Genomic DNA, 18,165 nt, shown 5'->3' on the forward strand with positions numbered 1-18,165 from the left:
TCAGTCAGAAGGTTGGTATATGTCTCTTATCTGATGCTAGGGCTGTAGCCAGTTATATGCATGTTGTACTCAAACCTGAATGTTGCTGCTTCCAGTACACACATCTCAGTGTAGACATGTACGCACCCCTCCAAATGCTAACACAGGATACATGGGAGCATGTACTTTTTTCTCACTTACACAATTAACTGGCATACAAATGTGGTTATTGCACTGTATTCCTGTAGCACATGCAGTGTTTGTGAACTGCTATACTGTAATTATTACGTTACTCACTTCTGCACAGTTTGTGGTTTGTTTTTATTGACATTAGCACAGGCTGCTCAACACAACTGGACATATTTCAGTACTGAATATGCCTACATACACCCTGGTTTTTGCCTGAATACACAGGTGTGTTGTACCTTTGGGTAGGGGTGCAGAACTGCAAAGAGCATTTTTTATTATCATGTGAGGTTTATCTTGCTGAACATACAGAGTTGCTGTGTACCTGTTAGTCTATCAAAGCAAGTAGTCTGTCTGTGTAGCTCACACCTGTGGACATATCCGGATGGTAGCTAGAGGATAGCCTAGTATACTTTGTCTGTGCACCACACCAGTCTTTAGAGCAGTGGCACATTGGCATTGTCACAGTTGTTTACCAGCAGTACATGGCTACATCCTGTGATATTTCTGTGCTGTAAGGGCATGCTTGTGGAACTCCTTCCAAAGCTATTTGCAGAGTGTGTAACAGCAGTAATGCTGATATGCCTGTGTGTTCCTGCCTCTGCCAGGCCTCACATACTCTCAGGTATATATTTGAACGGCCTCAGTGAAAGGTACATATAAGTGAGATACACCTGCAAGATATTACTGACATATTGCAGTTGAGACTTTCTTGGGAATCAGAGCATATGTATAAGTACACTTTTTCTGACATGCATGCAGTGTCTACTCTCACCTATTGACATTATGCACTACGTGTGATTCCACGCTTGTCTGCCTACAGTTAGTACTTTTCAAAGTGATTCAGTGGGGCACAGCTAACATTGGTTTACAAATCAGGGACATCCCTGCAAATCAGTTACAGTTGGGGAGTCTGGCCCCTGCCCTATTCACCTTTGCCAGTATTTATCCTGGTCTGATACTATGTGGTGTTTGTAAGGTGCTACTGTAACAATATTCCCTGCTAGGATGGCTGGTTCTCCTTTCACAGTCATGTCATGCAATTCCACAACAACTGCTGGTAAAGACCCACAGAACAGGATTTGTGTTATACCATTCCTGTTTTCCATTTACATTCATTGTAATGCATGATATATTTATGTGAGAAGCAAGTTATTTGTATATCTGCTGTGGCTTAGTGGTAATTCTTGCAGTCAATTGTGTCAATGGTCTGGGGTTCGAGACTGGCAGAGGCTTTCTCTTTTGCTGTTCAGCAGAACAAGGGCCCTGCCATAGAGTGACTAAGGCACTTTTAAGCAGTTGTGCGTAGGTTTGTGCAACGCTTAGCAATACTAAGCTAAGCGCACACATGCGCACACTCGCTTAAACCTGCTTACTACCTCTTAAAAGTGCTTACTCCTGCTAACCCCCACGCTAATTTCTTTTAAAGAAAAGAAAATGGGGAGATAGGAAAGTGGTGAAAAAGGGGGCACAAAGAGGGACAGAAAGTAGGTAAACAAGCTCGGGATGTGCAGGACGGGTGTAGGGAAGGTCCATAGCTGCCCATTTCTTTAACAGCAACAGCTGTGCATATGCAATGAATTTGGAGTGAAATTTGAAACCTTCCACCCCTGGGAGAGGGGTGAGGACAACAAAGTATGCTGTACTGCCAATTCTAATTATCAGCTGACATGTCCAATGGACATGTGTGTGAAATGGGCAGCTATGTATGGGGCGTAATTTTTTTGTGGGTGCAGATTGCCCTTTTTTTTTTTTTTTTCAGGTGAGAGTGGGAAGTGAGGTAGAGGAAGTAGGTATGTCCGGGGAGGTAGGTTGGGAAGGTAAACAGACAAGACAGACAAGACACATACAGGGGCGGTGTATGACACATGGGGTGGGTGAACACAATTGATGGGGTTGGATGTTTGGAAATCGCAAGCCCATGAGCCCACAGATGGTAACAGTGGAACTGAGATCCCCACCCATGGGCAGTCACTACTGAACCTTCACAGCCCCGAGGGTGGCTGTGCTGGGGGCTGCGTAGGACGGGCAGACTCACCCGTGAGACGCACCACTCTCGCCTTGAGCTTGTGTAGGGGATCAGCGACTGAACGCTGGATCTCCCTACTCACCACAACCCGGACCCTTCGAAGGGTGACAGGTGGCCCTTCCCCACCCACGCTTGCACGAGGGGATGAGCCCCATACCCTGCAGCGCTTCCACCCGAAGGTGGCACAGGACCAACGGAGGAGGGGGGCCCGGGCTGGGCACCAGACCTGCTGGTGCCAGGTGCACTCGCCAACTGAGGAGGGACAGATGGGTCCGCTGCGACCGGCCTTCCCATACGGTCTGTGATTATGTGTGTTTAATTACAACATGAGCAAAACAGCATTCCAGATTAGTTGTAACAGCATGCAGTAATATTCCCATTAACCCAACACACCAAGGTTACAACAGTTGAACAGCAAGCATAGCACATGCATATATTGAACCACAGTGGATATTCCAACAGCATGCAGGGATGTTTAGTAGCAACAGGACACCATGATTGTGGTGTTTAAGCAGGGACATGCATCAATGTGAATGCAAATATTTATAGAACAATAGGACATATGTCCCAACAAATATTTAAGATTACATATACCCATTGAGGTGTGGGATTACATGGTTTATGCACATACAGTAAGGTGTAAAAAAAAAACCTCAGTTAACATCTTATAATGACCTTTTCATCTACACTACATTCCTAGTGACTGCAAGTGTATATCCCCTACATGTATTATTACACTTGCCACCATACATTAGGTTGTGTAATGGGTTTGGCTAGTTCAATATATGCCTGACCTATATATGACATACTAACTGTCCAGGATGCAAATGTTACTGCTGCATATTTCTTGATTGCATTTATATTTCTTTATCTACATATCTGGGGTGTTTTCACATGACATTCTCACTTCAATTTGTACAGAACCCTGCATTTCTTGACACACACTCACATTTGTGGGGAAAAATAACATGCTACACGTGTGCCAGATTTACTTATTCATGCCAGCCAGTAACTGACTGTTGTGGACTGTATTTATGTTTCACAGCTACTAGCACTTCCATCACCCACTTTATATGGGACTGCACAACTCTGGGTTGCCAGCACCTGTTCAAACAGTACTGTTTGTATAATGCAAGGGTACAACATTTCAGATTCTGTGACATAGACACACTCCGGGTTTTAGACCTTTATTAATGACATTACACACTTTTCCACAGGCTCACTCCTTTATTTGTTTTAATGGTGTATATGGAAGACATGTTCAAGACATATTATACCTTTATTAATAGGTTAGAACACTCTTTTTTCAGGCTCACTCACTTATTTTATATGACAGTGCCTGCAGAGATTTTATTCCAGACATATGTTACCTTTCTTAATGGGTTACTACACTCTTTTTCTGCCGCTCTGACATTTTATCTGACAGTACACGCAGAGGACTTATTCAGGCAATTTTATGGCTGTATTATTGGACTACAACACTTTCTTTCATGTTCTCTCCCATATTTTATATGACAATACATGCAGAAAAATCACTAGCCTGCCTGGTGGCACAGCCTTAGCAGCCTATCAGCATAGGCTTGCTGATTCGCAGCACTGTCACCTGCAGCTGTAAAGTAAATGAAGGGATATTGAGACATACCTATCCATTATACATACTCCATTATCAATTCTTACATACTGCATTCCATGGCTACATACTCAGTTGTGGGGCATCCCTCATCCCACAGGCCTCCTGTATCCATTGGTTCAGGTGGTCCTGCTTTCATCTCTTCAGGTCTGCATGGTGGTGACGGACCTGCTCACCAGTCTGAGGAATGCCTGTGGCACTGGTGAGGTCACGAGCTAACTGGTTCCAAGCATCTGCCTTGTACTCCGTCCATTGGAACAGGCCCTGCAGGAGTCTTGTCTCATGACGGTGGACAAGGAGCCAAACCATGTATTTTGAAGCGTGTTCCCTCTCCGACACCAGACATTCTAACTGCAGATGTGAGCTACAATCAGTTATGGTGTGTATTCCCACCTGTGGGGCTTAAATATGCCGCATGTCCCGCACTTTTTTTGTGATTATCCATTTTGTAAAACTCTCGGCTGACTGCAGACCTGCTTAGTAATGGTTAAACTACCATTAGTAAGTACAGGAATGTTAACAGTGGCTGCTTCCCCTGTGTTGTCATGGCTTAGTGGTTCTGTACTTTGCTTCTGATGCGCAGAGTCCTGGGTTCGAACCTTGTCATTCATTTTATTTTCATACTGTCCAGACAGGTTGGGGGGGGTGTGGCTGCATTTAAGCAACTTTGCTCTACGTTGCTCCTCGGTGCCCTACGGTGCCCTGGGTGGCGTGGCGCACACATCTGCGCAAACACATTGCACTGGGTAATGCACTATTAAACTGGCAACTCAACTGCGCTGGGTGAAGTGCTATTAAACTATGGGCAACTCTATTGCACTGGGTGAAGTGCTGCTTAACTGCAGGCAATTTTATATTGGGATCCTTTAAAATATTTATTTTGTTCACTGATACATTGGCCATTTCACTGCTTTTTAGTTCTATTTAAACATATTTGTTAGGTATTATTCCATATACTGATTTAAAAAATAAATACAAAAGGGAGTGGTGGGACTCCCATGTCAGAATTGCTAACTGTAGCTAAGCAATGGGCACACCCACACACACACGCGCAAATATGGGCAGCTATTTTGGGAATTAAAAAAAAAAAATTAATGTTATGCGTTTTAGAACTGTGATGGGGGTTTACAATATTAGACAGTGAGGTGTTGGGTGCAGGGACATTTGAGCGGACTCGCTCTTGTTTATTGGCTTTTATTTTAAACACTTGCAGGGGCGTGGATGTTTAGACTGCTCGGAAGTCGGACACGCCTCCTGCTTTCTTACACGGTCCGTGTAAGACTTACGGTTGAGTCAGCGTGCCCTCATGCATATTCATGGCATGCTGACATCATACCATTCAACTGCAGCCTCCGAGTAAGACTTAAGTTTTACATGGAGGATTTGTGAATCCGGGGGTTTGTTTTAAATGTTTTATACATATATATGATGACTAAACAACACGTGATTAATCATAGTAATTTCTGCCCAATGGGCCCAGGTTATTGCTGAAAAGTGTTTGTTGACCATTTATCTGTTTACCAAAATGTGACGAGTAAATGAAATAATTAAAATGATTTTCTAGTAAATTAATGTAGTTTACTGGTTCATTCAAGTGCAATCACGTTGTTCTTTCCCAAAAGTTATGCATTCATAATGAGGCATATGATGTACAGTAATACACATCACCAATTTTTTTTGAAGTTTAAGAAGTAATACAAAAACTATACATTTTAAAAAGTTCTTAGAACTCAGTTTTCACTATAGCACACTTTGTTTTGCAAGTGCACCCATTCATTACTACTAAATTACTAAATACAAAACTAGTGGAATAGCTAGTATTTAAATATATAACAAAAATCAGTGTTAAACATTATGGAATTCACATTATTAAACTTTTAAGGAGAAAAACAGAGACAAATCTACAATAAAGTGACAATTCAAAAATAGTTTGTCCACTGGGTTTCACTTAAATGCAATGGACTGAAACAGTATTATGTACTTTTTATTATCATACTTTTTATTATCATCAAGAAATTTGGTCAGTTTTTGTTGCCTCATAAGCTGTATAACTGTCACAAAAAGATAGTTCATCTTATTATTTAGTAGTCATGTGGGAAGGTTCCAGTACATGAACAAACATTTACTTGCCATTAAACAATAGCGGATCCTACTTGCTGAATAACTTCATGGCAATGACCATGCTTCTCTAGCAGGGCACTTGCGAATAGTGACAAACTTCATTTGTTTGCGGTTCACATACTGTTATGGACCCCTTCCGTCAGTATCCTATGCATGATTTATGTGGCTGTCTCCCTACAGATATGAACAGCGAACCAGATGCATACTTATTACATAAAGTGCTACTGGATTGTGCTTCTTTGTAATCATTCTGGCTGTCTGAAGCTCAGAAAATACCCTCTTTGATAACTGCCAATGTAGAAGCGCCTGATGACAGATTATTTTATACTTCTAACGCCCGATGACAGATTATTTTATACTTCTTCCTTTTACTTTAATAGATGACAGAGGCTTCTGCAGGTGTAGTGTACTGTGTTCAGACATCATTCATTTAGTTATTGTTTTATAGCTATTTGCTGCAGATAGGGAGACAAGCACATTAGGCAAACAGGTTTCTCAGATATAATTTCACATTTTTCATAAGCAGGAACAAATCTGATGAAAAGCACACATTGAAGGTTACATGTAATTTTCATAGCTTCTGATTCATTCATCATTCATTTATTCATTCAGCTATTTTCTGATTCCTGATTTATCCTAAGCACACAAACACACACACACACATACACACAAACACATGCACACACGCGTGCGCGTGTGTGCGTTCACAAACACACACACATATGTGCCCAGAAACACACACACACACACACACACACACACACACACACACACACACACACACACACACACACACAAACATACATGGGCTTAAAATCAAACACACACACACACACACACACACACACACACACACACGCACGCACGCACACACACACACACACACACACACACACACACACACACACACACACACACACACACACACACACACACACAGTTATGGGCATTTAGATGATCACCATCTTGTTCATAGGTTCATAGGTAGTAGGCTATTGGCCCTTTCGCCTACATAAGCCTAGACAAAAAAGGTACCCTGGCTTTCGCCACCCAAGAAAATTATTTTCCTGTACCTTTGTAGAGCAGAGCCACAGAGTTGATCCCCGGGGTGAATTTTCTGTCTCCCATCCAATCATTAAGATTTTTCTTGAAGAGTGCTAATGAGGAGCTTTGTTTGATATAGAGAGGTAGTTTGTTCCAGAGTATGGGGAGTCTCTGGGACAGGAATCTATCCCTCCAGCATGTTCTGTTTAGTGTAGTGACAAGGTTTAGGTCCCTAGAATGTGTAGTTCGGAGGGATTGGGATTTCTTTAAGTGGAGCATGTCCAACAGTTCTGGGTTTGACATAGCTTTGTATGTTAGGCAGAGATCGCCTCTGAGCAGGCGATATGCGACGGAGTAAAGCTGGAGTTTTTTTGAGACGGTCAGTGTAGGGCATCTGTTTGAGGCTGATAATCCTCTTTGTGAGGTATTTCTGTGGCCTTTCCGGTTGTTGTAGATGTCTTGTGAGGTACATACCAAAAGAGGCGTTGTACTCTATAATGGGTCTAATGAGTGATGAGTAGAGGGGAACAATGACCTCTTTCTTTCCTGGATGAGAAACCTTTTGTGATGAGGTGTGCCACATAGAAGGATTTCCTGACTACTGTGGCGATGTGATTATCAAAGGAGAGACTACTGTCCACCTGTGTCCCAAGGTCTCATCACACTTTTGGTGTTAAGTAGACTACCACCTATGTGGTAGCTCATGGGTACAGAGTTTTTACTAAAGGGGATGACAATGCACTTTTTGGCATTGAGCTTGAGGCCATGGCTTTCACACCCGGCATCTGTCTCCATGAGGCCCTTTTGTAGGATGTCCACATCGTTAGGAGTTTCGATTATGGCTCCTAGTTTGCAGTCATCTGCGAACTTCATTAGCCCAAGACCTTCTGTGTTAGCCTGTACTTCAGTAAAGCAGATACCAAACAGGAGAGGTCCCAGGACTGAACCCTGTGGTACTCCACTTGTCACTGGTCTGAAGTCAGATTTGGAGTCTGCTTCTTTTACAGTGTGGGTTCTGTCAGTGAGCCAGTTGGCAACCCATCTTGTGACATAGGGATTTATACCTAGTTTAGTGAGTTTATCTATAATTCCAGAGTGGGGGATGGTGTCAAAATCCTTGGTGAGATCTAGATAGGCTGTATGAACCACCTTACCCTCATCCACGACCTTGGTGACTGCTTCAAAGAAGTCTATCAGGTTTAGGAGACATGATCTGCCTTTTACAAACCTGATTGTCCCTGAAAGTTTGGAGTTGTAGAAGGAAATCAGTGATCTCAGTGAAAATCCATGCAAGCACAGGAATTACATGATAGTCTAGAATGAAGACGAACAGCAACCTTACATTTCATTTTTTCCTTTTGTGAGTTATTCTTTAGAGGGTTTCACTACCATGACACCTTAAATTTGAATTTCTGGTCTTCATAAGGTCTGCTTTCTGACAGCTGGTGAAGGACCCATATCTGTGTCTATAATAAGGCAGCCTTACTTGCTTCAGGCTAGTTATCACACATGGATCACTATTAAGCCAGAGATCAGAATGAGGGAGTAGGCTGTCACATCCCACAAATGTCTTACCTCTTCAGACAACTTGCCCACTGACCACTGCAGTGGCACTGGGATCTTTGATTATCACTGCATCACAAACACAGTGCTGTCAGAATATGCACTTGTTGCACAATCCTATTTACAGCCTTTACGATGTAAATGTGTCACATCAGCCTACCTGTAGCCAACCTCTGATGGCCTGCTTATCACTTGCTCAGTTTCACGGTACTAACTAACTTTACTATGAGGTCATTATGAAGCAAACAAAAACAGTAAGAAATTTAACATACTGAATGGCCATCATGTTTCCCAACATTAGGCTCTCAAAGGGCTTTGTCTAGATAAAATATTTTACATTTTTTCACTTCAAATTAAAATTAGCCAAAAATACAACACAATTAATTTGTTTCTTAAATGGCCTTGCTTTATGAAAGGATTAGAAATATTTATTATTCAAATGTAAAAAAAACTTGCATTCAAGCAATCATGCTTTTCCATCATTGTCCTCCATGTGGATGACTATTTTTGTGTTCTTACTCTCTTTGACAGTCATTTACTATCTGTTCTACTCTTCTCAGCAACAGGCCCTGCAAGACCCTCACTCATACTCAGTGTTTCTCTTTTCCTTCCTTCTTTTTTTATTTTGTATCATCATGTAGTTAATTCAGCTGTCATGTTTGCATTCACCATGACCAAGAAGAGGGATTTCATTGCAGGACCACTAGGTCACCAGGTAATGCGATCTTCTTTTTACAACACACTAAAATGAGCCACATCCATACATGAGATTTTTATTGGCTTGCACTATCCACTACCAGTTGCATGTGTGGTCCCAGTCATTCCCCATGACTCCTGACATCTGCATCAAGTTACACGAAGAGCATATATATATATATATATATACTATATCCTTATGAAGCATAATTTCTAAAACTGCTTATTAGGATAGGTTCCATAAACTATTCAGCCATGCTGGACTTGAGCTAGCTTTTCTGAAAGATCACATTAGTCTCTACGCTATATATTTTATGTTAAAATAGTTTCTCGCAGTCATCAACAACTTGTAGGATACTGGGGTGGGGGGGCTGGAAAGAGCTGATAGGCCCTTGATGAAATGGAGAGCTCTATTTTTTGTAATTGGATATATAATCAATGTTCGGAATGTAAAACTTAAAATATCGGCAGTGTGATATAATAACATTTACAGTGAAGGGAGAGTAAGAACATGAGTTCTGCGTTGTCCTCATTGTTCTCCCTCTTCACCAAATCGGTATAGCCTTTGAGTTAATGTATATATAGTTTGGGGGAGTCAGGCCTTGTCCCCATGTTGGAGGTACAGGTGTGTTTGCCTGCCTGAAAAAAATCTGTGTTTTTAAGTGCGATTTTAACAAGAATGTCCTCTGTGGGATTCCATAACAACTGAGGTAGCATTGTGGAGAACCTTTGCCATCTTACTATACCAAATTCCAACACCCTCATATGAAGCCATGTCAGAGGTGACTGTCACAACTGTCTAATATAGCTGTACTAGAAGGAAGACGTAAAGAAATTCACTAACATTCTATGTTAATGAACTGCATTAGCTGTTTCTGGCATATTCTGTTGATGGCTGAGAATGCTGTGGAACCACCAAGTTCACACAAATCCAGCCATCTTTATAGAATGTAAACAGTGGTGAAAAGTAGCAGTTCTGATGTACAGCTGACAGTGTCAGTCCCTGAAGTTATCACTCATCACAATGCCACCTGCAGGTTGGATGTAACAATGCATGCAGAAAAAGTAAACTATCCTGCATTCATTGTGGAGTCCTTCACTACAGGGAGTGAACTGTGCACTGCAGCTGTTAGAGCATTAGAAAGCTATGTAGCTTGGAGTAATCTCATTTGTACAAAGGGAAAAACTCCAACCTTTTTACTACCACATCTAAGTGCATTCCATCACTGCTTCCCAACTTCCTCTTGGTTGTTTCAATTGTTCTGTTGCAATATTGTCTCACACCAGGAAGGACATTGTTGCTTTGGCCATGATTTTCTTTTTCTTATCATGTATACTTTGTCTTATCAGACATGCAGGTGCTACTGCTGCTGTGAAAATGACCAGCTTTGGGAATTTCAGCTTCACCAGTCAGAAATCACAATGCAGGCAAGCTAATGCCTTTAGTGTAGTATTAACTGGAGAACACCACCACGTAAAAGGACAGTTCTTTATTAAAACAGTTGAATGAATAGCTCGCTTTGCATCCACAAAGCACGCTTTCTTTCAGATTCATAAAATAGGTAAAAACACATTCATTATATCTAAAACAGTAACTAAGTAATGTCTTAATTTGACCATAGCACTCATTTTTCACTTAATCAATTATTGTTTTAGAAACCATCTGGTTCAGGTAATTCAATGCATACACAGAAAAACTATGCAACTTGGGTCATTAATATACATCTATACATATAGACATCATAAATAGACAAATAATTTTCATGAAACATATATTCTGTTCTTTTTTTGATTATAACTGTATATAAATATATCGATAATCATATTTCATGTCTATGTACAAATAATTAATTATTATATATGTATGTACCTCATGTCAAATCATTATTATATTTATATTATAAGCAGTCTAAAAAATATCATATATATATCTAAAATTCATTGCAAAAAAAGAAAACAAAAAAGAAAACTAACTAAGCATTCTTAACTATAAAATGAATATAACAAAATGAATAATTATTACTTTGAATCTAAATTTGAATATCCACCTAAATTAAATTCTCAAGGTCATTAAAGTTATCACCTTTCCCAATATTCAACTCTTTTTTCTGTATAACCCTGAATAAGAATTTATGTCGTCCTAAGTCTCTTTGTGTCATGCCCTATATAAAATGCTGGGCATGACATAATTCAGAAGAAGAAACTCTTCTCTTTTGATATCATTGCACAAGAGCTACATTTCCCACAAGGATAAGTCCCTATGGTGCCATTGTAATTTCGATTTTTAACTTTGAAAGATTTACTGGGTCTTTTTTCATTACATAATATTTGTTTCAAATTCTTTGAATTTTTATATACAAAGTTTGGTCTCTCACCAATTAACTGCTTAATTTCACCATCTAAGCATAGGAGTTTCTCAATTTTTGGCTTTTTTTCAATTTCTAATTTCCAAATTAAATTTAATTCTGTATCCATAATAATGGCTTAAGAGTAACATTTTCTATAATATTTCTTTCATAAGAAAAAGAATCTTTATAGCCCATACCTCTCTTGAATTTCTCTTCTCTCAAAGCATTCTTCTTTATTTAATTCATTATATTTAACCTCTAGTCTTGACATATTCTATCTATCTATACATATTGTCCTTTTCACTATATTTTGAAAATGAAACCCTGGATGCATACTATTGTATTTGCACATATTGTTTTTCCAACATTCTTTCTAAATAGTGAAGTTTTTAATCCTCCTGTCCATTCTTTTATATTTTTAAGTCCAAAAGTTGATCTTGTTCATTGTTAGTTCCATCCATTTTTATTTAATATTAATAAAAATCTTCATTCCATAGAGATTAGGAATTGCAGTGAACAGGCTCTTCACATCTAAGGTGACTAGAAGATGCTTCTCTAAAACCTGAAAGTCCAATTTACTGATGTTCTCAATTAATTGATATGAATCCCTTAGGATGGTGGGAATAGCTGACACTAATGGTTTTAGTTTCTTCTCTAGGAATATGGATGCATTTTCTGTTACCCAGTTATGTCCAACTACAAGGGGCTATCTTTTTTTGGAAGGCCTTTCAGATAGGGTAATGTAGGATGCTCAAATAATAGAAACAAGTAGAAATCATAACTGATTTGTCTACATAATAATAATTCATTCAGCTCTTGATGTACTTGAAAAATTAGTTTCTGAACAATTTTTTCATCTATTAACTTATAAGCATTGTTGTCCATTAAAAGAAGTTCCATATATGCAAGATAATCTTTATTATTGTTTACAAGCCAATCCCCCACCCTTATCTACTGGTCTAATGACCACATTTGAATTAATGGTTAAGGCATTTAATGAAACCCATTCCTCTTTTGTTAAGTTATGAAACAAATGTAGTAGGCCCTTATTATATTGTGTATAATGCTTATACAAATCATTTTCACATAACTTAATAAATGCATCTATACAAGGATGCACCAGATCTCACATCACACAAGTAAAGTTGTGAAATGACTAACTTGTGCTGGTCTATCTGATGTTGCATGGCCATCTGATTAGGTGGTGGATATCTACTTGGTTTAACAAGTTATCAAGTCTTCGTGAATGTTTCCCCTTTAAAATTTTTTCATCATTTCTTTGTATAGGTTGTCATTTTTCATGGGATTAAACTCTGAAAACAAATTGAAGCAAACCCTGACCCTTGAAGGTGTCTCCAGAGCAGGAACAAACAATGTAGTATTAACTGGAGAACACCACCACGTAAAAGGACAGTTCTTTATTAAAACAGTTGAATGATTCAATAAAATAGGTAAAACACATTCATTATATCTAAAACAGTAACTAAGTAATGTCTTAATAGCAACCACCACAATTTCCACTGAAGAATTTAAATAAAAACTTTTAAATATATACACAATTAATTGTGTCAATTAATTCAGCAGCAACAAATCAATTAAGCAATGCTTTCCAATTAAACTTCTCATTTATAATCCATGGGAAACATTGTTTTGAATTTAAAATATACATTGCTTCTTTCTTTATTAAAACAGAAGTCTTAATTAAATGCCCTTTTCCGTCTCCCCAATATAAAACTTTTACATGGACATTTAACCTAAATTTACTCTTAACTAAAAATCTTTAATGCTTTTATATAGTCTCCTTTATGTCACATACTTTATTATTCAAACTGACATCGGAGCTATATAAAACAGAGTATATAGGACCCCTGTTCTTATGACCATAAAACAGTCTTCTAAAACTCTGTTCCAAAATCTCTTTATTATAACCTCTACCTTCAAAAGATTGTACCATAGATTCTATCTCCTTATTAAAGACTTCAGATTGATTGCAAAGTCTATGTAGTCTTAACATATCACTATAAGATCTATTATTATTCAAATCACTATAAAAACCATCTACAAAAAAAAAAGATCATCATCATTATCTGTAGTACTGAATTACATGTGTATTAAAAAGTTCTAATGGCCTCTATGCCAAAATGATGTTGAATATTGGTATATAGGCTCTTAACATCTATTGTAACCCATCGCATATTCTGTTTAAAGCTTATTTTCTTAACTCTTTCTAGAAAATCAAACACATCTGTAATATCACGGTAATTTCATAACATAAGGTAAAAGAAAATGATGCAAAAATACCTAAATTATGCAAAAATAATGGCAACCTGAGACTATAGGCCTACCTGGAGGTTTTAACAGATTTTATGTATTTTAATCTAACACCTTTGTTAATAAGAATTAAATATTCATCAATGGAAGATAAATATGTGTTTAAATCCACAATTTTATATGTATTAGTATCCCTAAGGTGTACCATACACACATATCAAGATATTTAGTAGCTTCATCACCACTAATTTGTTCCCTTTGTCAGATGGTTTAAATACAACATTTTTTAAGTCAGCAAGTAGCATTAAGGCCTTCTCAGTGAAAAATGGTAAAAAAATTACACAGTTACATACATCTGCATTGAGAATATTAGGGGTAAAATTACTAGAAGAAGGAACTTTAGATGTATCAAAGTTGTAATAAGCATTCATGACATCATCTGACATACAAGAATGAAAGCTATCTGACAAACTGCTATTCATTTCATTATCAAGACTAGACTGGAAAAACTGCTTAGTTTTAAAAAAATGCTTGAGTTGTAATTTTCTACCAAACATAAACACATCTTTTTGGATATCATGCAGTCTAGTAATAACAGTTGGGACAAACTTTAATCCCTTATTTAACACAGATAGCTCTACATCATCAAAATGATAACCAGATAGATTAATCACATAATCTTTAGTGTTTATATTATGTAAATCAAATTGATAATTATCGTTTACCCGTTTATTATGTCCTCTGTTCAAAGCGTTGTCCTGTCCTCGAGCATTTCGGAAATTGGTGTTCTCTCCACGAAAAGTTTGATGAAAATTATCTCGTTCAAAGGAGGAGCTGGATACTCCCAGATCAAAATTGTCATCTTCTAACGAAGATACACTTCACAGTCAATTGTTTTAGAAACCATCTGGTTCAGGTAATTCAATGCATACACAGAAAAACTATGCAACCTGGGTCATTAATATACATCTAGTAGTTTAATATATTGATAACTATATATTCTAGCGAATGTAATAGATAGTATATACTTATATAATTGTATATTTAGTATATTTAATATTATCAAGATACGAATATAAAGCCAACAAATATATAACTAAAAAGTCAATGCCAATATTTTCTTTTAAGACCTATTATAGAACAACAGGGTGTGTTATTTGTATTATTGTCATATGATTGTTTTGATTATAACTGTATATAAATATATACGATAATCATATTTCATGTCTATGTACAAATAATGAATTTATATCTTAACAAAAATAATATATATATACTAATGGAATTATTTGTATGTACCTTATGTCAAAGAATCATGTTATTATATTTATTATAAGCAGTCTAAAATCATATAGATCAAAATCATTATAAAGCAAGACGTGGTGAACTCTTATAAAGCAAGACGTGGTGAACTCTTATAAAGCAAGATTGCCATTTAAAAGATTACAAAAGTAATAGGAAATGTGATTTATGTTAAGAGGACCCTACAAAATGTCATTATCTGTTACTGGTTTAGAATGTGCCCCATAGACGTATAGCAGTGGTGTAATAGTGAGATGATTTCGATGTATGTTATCATCCTGGGGGGGGGGGGCAGGAATATGTACTTTTGGCAGTATTGCTGGATGGGAGGCTCTCTAAAACACTTCTCAGTTATTTTTAGAATCCCACAATAATATATACATATTTTAGTTTTGTGCAACCCGTGCACATCATCAACTCCCTGTCAGATCAGAAACACTAATAAACATATCCTAGGCCGAGTCCTGACCTTAGGAAAAAATAACTAAAAATGAACAGAAAAAGAGCAATAAACATCCAGTCAGAAAATGTTATTACTGAAAAAAAAAAAAAACAGTCCAAACTACCTAAAAAAATAGTGTATAAAAATATGATTTCTTAACATAATGCCAAAATCTCTTTCTAGGAGATTAAAAAACTCACCTCCAAATTAAAGTAGAAAACCACTTCCTAAAAACAGTGTGTCATTAAAACCACATCCCTTCAGTATGCAGCTTTTCAAACTACATAACTGTTGCCATTTCTAGAAAAAAAAGAAACAAAAACAGAGTAATACAGTTCATGTGACAGTGATACAAAACACATTTTGTTGTTTGAGAACAAATAAGTCAGTTCTTATTACGCTATATACATGGGGATCAAAGTAGCACAGTGGAGAATATCCACCAACCTGCCTTGCTACCTTACATCTTGTCTTCATCCCTACCTTAGAAATGGCAAAGTGCTCCCAAACCAGTACTTTGGTACATCAAGGTACTGTATGTTTGCCAGTCCAACTACTGTAGAACTGGACACTAAGATGCAGAAACATTCTATGCTAATGTATCTCATTCCCCATTCTTACCATAAGTAAGAAGACTGATAACTTTTTCTGACACAATTTGGTCAAGAAAACAGCTGATTTACATTTGTGTGAAATCACTATAACACTGGGGTTGAAGAATATGCCCTTTCCCCATGTTGTGTGATCTTGGAGTTAGAATACTTATGTAGAAAGAGATGTAGAACAAAAATAAAAACTAAAAGAAAATTGTTTTTGTTGCATGCTCTGAGGTTTATTGTTGATTTTGTTTTTCAGTTATTTTACGCCGACATTAAGGACGTCAAACTTTTGTAGAGTATCAGAAATGTAGGTAGGGAACAAGGAATTACAGTTTTAATGTGATACAAAAGTCAAAATAATCTTTAATTCTAGATTTTTTCATTGAAAAGTCAACACTACAGTGGAGAAATAAAAGACAATCCATTTTCACTTTCTGTTAATGCACCTGATAATCTACGGTGTGGTAATATGTATATTGAACAGGAAAGGACTGAAAAGCACTATGGTTTTTCAGCTATGTGGTCAGAAGATTGGCTTCATTTACTATTTTCTTTCTTGCTTTGCACATTTGAAAGCTATAATGGCATATTTATTTGCATAATTGAGAATATGTGATGGCGAAAGCAAATTACAAAGAATTCACTGTCACAATTTAAACTCAGCTAAAATGATATTGCTGCTTTAAATAATGCTCTCTTTAATGAAGATTCATTTTTTTTACCCTAGTGAGATTGTCTCAGCTGCTAACGTAAATCTTTCATTGTTGGTTATTCAAAACACTGTATTGCAGATTTTGCAAAAGATGGCATTTACATTTCCGTAATTTCTTATTTTACCGATTGTTTATTTATTGATGACCATTACTGCAAATTTAGACATATGTTGGGGTCTAGTAATAAATTTATGATGCATTTCCTTATGCTGTTGATTAGAGCATTCACCTCAGGTTTACATATCATAATGTCTTGTTAAAGACGGAAGGGAGAGAGGATCAATGACTAGAGATGAGTGCATCAGTGGTATATCTGCAGACTCTGTGTGAGATTGGGATGGGTAAGCAACAGCTAACTCATAGGACAAAGCTTTTAGTTTGCCAGTCAGTCTGTATTCCCATCCTCGCCTCTCACTCTGAGTTATTAATAGTGAATGAGAGGGTGAGACCATGAACACAGGTGAGTCAATTATTTTGCTTTATAATCAGCAACCTAGGAGGATTTTGGGAGTGCAGCCAATGGCCTTCTGCATTGAATGGAGTCAGTTGAGGTGGTCTGACACCTTGTTAGGATGCCATTGGTTCCTCTCCAGGAGGTGTACTAGTTTAAGTCAGCTGTGAGGAAGCCCCAAGACAGAGCCAGGACTTGCTGTAGGGATTATACCACACACATTAGGATCTCACATAATGAGCTTGAACCTATTGCTAGTGATTCAGAAGTCTATTTTACAATGCTAAGCTTGCTACCACAGCAACCCAGATTTTTGTATAGATTTTGTAAGAATAGCAAGATGACAATTGCAGAAACTGTGAAAATGACAACTTTGCAGTCACCCTGGTACTAATTAACTACATTGTTCATTATTTTGAATTTGCCAGTTCATGGAAGAATAACTGTGTCAGTTCGTGGGTAATGGCATTTTTGAAATTAGCTGGAATGTGGCCTAATGTCTGCATTAAAGGCTCTCACATAGAGATGGTTCATGTTTTGAAGAAGGTGAGGGGTAGCTGAGGTCTGCTTTCATATGTGGTAATGTTAGAGCCACCTCCTTCATAGGTTCATAGGTTGGTACTAGGCTAGGGCCTATACAAGCCTAGCCATAACAATTCCCTGGATATTTCTTCCCACAATATTTACTTCCCTCGACCCCTGTCTAGCATGGCGACTGATGTGATCCCCAAGGTGAATTTCCTATCTCCCATCCAATTGTCAAGGTTCCTTTTGAAGGGGGCCAAGAAGGT

At 37.8% G+C, this 18,165-nt stretch overlaps 1 protein-coding gene across 1 annotated transcript in view; it reads left to right on the forward strand.

Annotated features, from left to right (window-relative positions):
- Positions 1–18,165, forward strand: part of DCC (DCC netrin 1 receptor) — a 2,283,601-nt gene that overhangs the window by 351,891 nt on the left and 1,913,545 nt on the right. The window lies entirely within an intron of this gene.

The sequence above is a fragment of the Protopterus annectens genome, chromosome 1.part1 (genome assembly GCF_019279795.1).
Source record: "Protopterus annectens isolate FY-2018-M chromosome 1.part1, PAN1.0, whole genome shotgun sequence".
Classification (NCBI taxonomy): Eukaryota; Metazoa; Chordata; order Ceratodontiformes; family Protopteridae; genus Protopterus; species Protopterus annectens.